Raw genomic sequence first — 6,000 nt, 5'->3', positions numbered from 1 at the left:
ACAGGTGACGGATTTTTACAAAACTTTTGTTTTGAAGGGGTGATTGCCATTTTCCTGTTGATTTTTGCTGAAGGATGTCAATTATTAAAATGTAGGTCTAAGTGAGACCTACATAGAAGTTTTTGTTTCATGTCTCTCTGACATTCCTACCGGAAGTTACAAGCAGTTGTGTCTGCATTTTCTTCCTAGGAGCAGTTTTTTCTGTGTTTTATTCAAAAATTGCGCTAGAGCGCAATTTTGAGTTTTTGGTTTTGTTTTTTTATTAGATTGTTTTTTCCGCCAGTCCTGATGTGTGTGTCAAGGTTGGTGAGTTTTGAAGCATTTTAAGGGGGTCAAATTACAGCTCAAAGAGGCAAAAATTGAATTTTTTCAAAAAATTTGTTTTGAAGGGGTTTTTGCCATTTTCCTGTTGATTTTAGGTATAGAAGTTTCTAATGGGAAATCTAGGTCTAAGTCAGCCCTACATAGAGGTTTTCGTTTCATGTCCCTACGACATTCCTAACAGAAGTTACAAGCAGTCTGTTTATTTTTTCCTAGGGGGCGCTAGAGAGCAATTTCAATTTTTGGGGTTTGGTTCTTTAATAGGTTGGGAGGGTTTGCCGGACCGATGTGTGTGTCAAATTTGGTGAGTTTTGAAGCATTTAAAGGGGGTCAAATTACAGCGCATAGGTGCGGAATAATAATAAGAAAGATAGAAAGAAAGAATAAAACGCACAAAATTCAATAGGTCCTTTGGCCATTATTATTATTAGGGCCATGCGGGCCCTAATAATAATAATAATTACCCATCCAGTACACGACATGCCTTTATATACATAACACAGTATTTGACAATTTCAGCAAGTATTTTATAATATCTTGTCAAAGGACAATACTATACAACCTTTTTTGAGCCAAGACACAGTTTTTTCGTTGAAAAAATACGGAGGCACACCACCAACAGAAATCATTAAAAAACGAAAGTCGGTTGACAGTAAAACGTTGTTGTCGCAAATGTTGGATATGACTGTAAAGCATAACCAAGCATGCATCAATATAGCTCTTGTCTCAAAGTAGGTGTACCGCATCAATATAGCTCTTGTCTCAAAGTAGATGTACTGTATCAATATAGCTCTTGTCTCAAAGTAGGTGTACTGTATCGATATAGCTCTTGTCTCAAAGTAGGTGTACTGTATCAATATAGCTGTTGTCTCAAAGTAGGTGTACTGTATCAATATAGCTCTTGTCTCAAAGTAGGTGTACTGTATCAATATAGCTCTTGTCTCAAAGTAGGTGTACTGTATCAATATAGCTCTTGTCTCAAAGTAGGTGTACTGTCACCACCTATCACATCACGCCCTGATTTATTTGCACTTTTTAGTTGTTTTCCTGTGTGTAGTGTTTTACTTCTTGTCTTGCGTTCCTATTTTGGTGGCTTTTTCTCTTTTTTGGTATTTTCCTGTAGCAGTTTCATATCTTCCTCTGAGCGATATTTCCCGCATTCAGCCATCAAGAATATTTCAGTTGTTTTTATCCTTCTTTGTGGGGACATTGTTGGCTGTCATGTCATGTTCATGTCTTTTCTCCACAGTAAGTCTTTGCTGTCGTCCAGCATTCTGTTTTTGTTTACTTTGTAGCCAGTTCAGTTGTAGATTTGTTCTGCATAGCCTTCCCAAAGCTTCAATGCCTTTTCTCACCTTTTGTTTATTTTTGGTTTAAGCATTTGACACCTGGCTTCACGGTGGAATAGGGGTTAGTTCGTCTGCCTCACAATACAAAGGTCCTGAGTAGTCACGGTTCAATCCCGGGCTCGGGATCTTTCTGTGTGGGTTCCCTCCGGGTATTCCGGCTTCCTCCCAATTCCAAAGACATACACCTGGGGATAGGTTGATTGGCAACACTAAATGGGCCCTAGTGTGTGAATGTTGTCTGTCTATCTGTGTTGGCCCTGCGATGAGGTGGCGACTTGTCCAGGGTGTACCCCGCCTTTCGCCCGATTGTAGCTGAGATAGGCGCCAGCGCCCCCCGCCACCCCAAAAGGGAATAAGCGGTAGCAAATGGATGAATGGATATATATTGCATTTCAGTGTTACCCACATTTGCGTTCCTCTCCAAGGTTTCTCATAGTCATTCTCATCGCCGTCCCACTGGATTGTGAGTTTTTCCTTGCCCTTACCAACAACGACATCCGCTGAATGCCGGACGTCGTTGTGGCTTGTGCAGCCCTTTGAGACACTTGAGATTTAGGGCTATATAAATAAACATTGATTGATTGATGTCCGGAATGAGAATCAGCACCTCCAAGTCCGAGTCCATGGTTCTCGCCCGGAAAAGGTTGGAGTGCCATCTCCGGGTTGGGGAGGAGACCCTGCCCCAAGTGGAGGAGTTCAAGTACCTAGGAGTCTTGTTCACGAGTGAGGGAAGAGTGGATCGTGAGATCGACGGGCGGATCGGTGCGGCGTCTTCAGTAATGCGGACGTTGTGCCGATCTGTTGTGGTGAAGAAGGAGCTGAGCCGGAAGGCAAAGCTCTCAATTTACCGGTCGATCTACGTTTCCATCCTCACCTATGGTCATGAGCTTTGGGTCATGACCGAAAGGATAAGATCACGGGTACAAGCGGCCGAAATGAGTTTCCAGGTCTCTCCCTTAGAGATAGGGTGAGAAGTTCTGCCATCCGGGAGGAACTCAAAGTAAAGCCGCTGCTCCTCCACATGGAGAGGAGCCAGATGAGGTGGTTCGGGCATCTGGTCAGGATGCCACCCGAACGCCTCCCTAGGGAGGTGTTTAGGGCACGTCCAGCTGGTAGGAGGCCACGGGGAAGACCCAGGACACGTTGGGAAGACTATGTCTCCCGGCTGGCCTGGGAACGCCTCGGGATCCCCCGGGAAGAGCTGGACGAAGTGGCTGGGGAGAGGGAAGTCTGGGCTTCCCTGCTTAGGCTGTTGCCCCCGCGACCCGACCTCGGATAAGCGGAAGATGATGGATGGATGGATGGATGATTGATATTATAACGTGACTGGGCTGGCACGCTGTTTTTGCGGAGGAAAAGCGGACGTTGACGACAGGCTGTCCTCACTCAGTTCCGGCTGGAAATCGGGAGAAATTTGGGAGAATTCCGTTGAGAGGCACTGAAATTTGGGAGTCTCCCGGAAAATTCGGGAGGGTTGGCAAGTATGCTCAAGACAGCCATGACATTATGCGTCAACTTTTGACCACTCTCAATCATCAATCAATGTTTACTTATATAGCCCTAAATCAATAGTGTCTCAAAGGGCTGCACAAACCACTACGACATCCTCGGTAGGCCCACATAAGGGCAAGGAAAACTCACACCCAGTGGGACGTCGGTGACAATGATGACTATGAGAACCTTGGAGAGGAGGAAAGCAATGGATGTCGAGCGGGTCTAACATGATACTGTGAAAGTTCAATCCACAATGGATCCAACACAGTCGCGAGAGTCCAGTCCAAAGCGGATCCAACACAGCAGCGAGAGTCCCGTTCACGGCGGAGCCAGCAGGAAACCATCCCAAGCGGAGGCGGATCAGCAGCGCAGAGATGTCCCCAGCCGATACACAGGCAAGCAGTACATGGCCACCGGATCGGACCGGACCCCCTCCACAAGGGAGAGTGGGACATAGGAGAAAAAGAAAAGAAACGGCAGATCAACTGGTCTAAAAAGGGAGTCTATTTAAAGGCTAGAGTATACAAATGAGTTTTAAGGTGAGACTTAAATGCTTCTACTGAGGTGGCATCTCGAACTGTTACCGGGAGGGCATTCCAGAGTACTGGAGCCCGAACGGAAAACGCTCTATAGCCCGCAGACTTTTTTTGGGCTTTGGGAATCACTAATAAGCCGGAGTCCTTTGAAGGCAGATTTCTTGCCGGGACATATGGTACAATACAATCGGCAAGATAGGATGGAGCTAGACCGTGTAGTATTTTATACGTAAGTAGTAAAACCTTAAAGTCACATCTTAAGTGCACAGGTGAGCCAGTACAGGCGTAATGTGATCAAACTTTCTTGTTCTTGTCAAAAGTCTAGCAGCCGCATTTTGTACCACGACTGTACATCCAAGTTGTTTTTCTCATTTTGTCCCTTAAGAAAATGCTTGCCGGTGCTTTTAGAACATGGGTGTCAAACTCTGGCCCGCGGGCCAAATTTCATTCGTCCCTTGAGGCAATATCAAATTAACATTAGCGCTGGCCCGCCGGTAACAACACATTCACCGCTAACACTCATACTTGTCAACCGTCCCGATTTTCCCAGCAGACTCCCGAAGTTTAGTGCCCTTCCCGAAAATCTCCCTGGGCAACCATTCTCCAGAATTTCCACCCGGACAACAATATATGGAGCTTGCCCATTACGTCGATCGCGATCGACTGGTCGATCTCGAAGGGTGTGTCAGTCGATCTCAAGCCAGGCATTAAAAAACATACATAAAAATGAGCAATCATCAATCATACCAAGACTTCACTTTCGTCAGTTGTTTGACATTCTCGGCACCCGAGGATCTTGTGAGATGACGCTGGCTGCTGCGAGCTCATATTTAAGAAAAAAAAATCACTAACAGGGCGGACGCAGAGAAACACATTTTATTTCTAGAGACTCCGTACCTGCCGTCAAAACTCTAAAGACCGACAGCACAGTTCCTGTCTTCACCATAAAAGACCTGTTTCATCCTGCCTGTGCTAACAAAATAAGAGTCTCAGAAAGCTAGCGTGCACGAGCTAGCAAGCTACGGAGTTTGATGCCAATGTATTTCTCCCCCCGCCCTCGGCGACCGCTTTCTCCCTTGCTTGCCCACCCGCACAGTCACTGACGTCACTCACCTGCTGCCAGACATTAAAGGGCCACACACACATATGCTACTCTCATAACAAAGTGTTTAAAAACAAGTATGCAAGTTGGACAAATGAGATGCCAAATCCAACCACTTTCATGTGGTATTGGACAGAAAGGAGGACTTTTTTTTCCTCCATTTGAAAATGCGGACGTTATCAGCACCACTGTCTAATTCCAATCAATGCAAGTCATCAGAATCAGGTAACACACCAACTTATATTCTTGTCTTCGTGAAAGAAAGGAATCTATGTGTGTTAAACATGCTTGTATTATCATTAAACACCATTAACTTGTTAACAAAAATGTCTCTTTCATAAATAAATAAATATAAATTATAAATAGGAATTAAAGCTGCAAGCAGCGTTGGTCGGGTCCGCCTTTGGCTGCTGCCGCCATGTCCCGAGTCCCGATCTTAGTCAGACCTACATAGAAGTTTTTGTTTCATCACTCTACGACATTCCTAACAGAATTTACAAGCAGTTTTGTCAGTTTTTTTTCCTAGGGGGCGCTCTAGCACAATTTTAATTTTTGGGGTTTGGTTTTTTATTGGATGGCAATTTTCACCATTCCTGATGTGTGTGTAAAATTTGGTGAGTTTTGAAGCATGTTAAGGGGGTAAAATTATAGATTGGCGTTTCTGGATGTTGTTGATAAATGGCTCTGCTTGGCATAGTATAGCTTTAACTTGCACTTTGAAACATTTTAAGGGGGTCAAATTACAGGAATGAGGTAGATCCCCTCGACTTGGTCAATTGAAAAGTAGCTGGCCTGCAGAAAAAGTGTGAGCGCCCCTGCTCTACAACATGCCGTCACGTCCTCTTTGCCTCCATATAAACAGCCTCACATAATATATGCGGCTTTCACACACACATACTTGGTCAACAGCCATACAGGTCACACTGAGGGTGGCCGTATAAACCACTTTAACATTGTTACGAATATGCGCCACACTGTGAACCCACACCAAACAATATATCAATCAATCAATGTTTATTTATATAGCCCCAAATCACAAATGTCTCAAAGGACTGCACAAATCATTACGACTACAACATCCTCGGAAGAACCCACAAAAGGGCAAGGAAAACTCACACCCAGTGGGCAGGGAGAATTCACATCCAGTGGGACGCCAGTGACAATGCTGACTATGAGAAACCTTGGAGAGAACCTCAGA

General features: G+C 44.9%; 1 protein-coding gene across 1 annotated transcript in view; it reads left to right on the top strand.

Annotated features, from left to right (window-relative positions):
* dmrt1 (doublesex and mab-3 related transcription factor 1) overlaps positions 1–6,000 on the top strand; it is a 57,431-nt gene that overhangs the window by 49,966 nt on the left and 1,465 nt on the right. The gene's annotated exons all lie outside the window — the stretch shown is intronic.

This window comes from Nerophis ophidion, linkage group LG01 (assembly GCF_033978795.1).
Source record: "Nerophis ophidion isolate RoL-2023_Sa linkage group LG01, RoL_Noph_v1.0, whole genome shotgun sequence".
NCBI classification, from domain to species: domain Eukaryota; kingdom Metazoa; phylum Chordata; class Actinopteri; order Syngnathiformes; family Syngnathidae; genus Nerophis; species Nerophis ophidion.
Note: the sequence above shows the minus strand (reverse complement) of the source record. Positions and strands in the feature narration are given on the sequence as shown.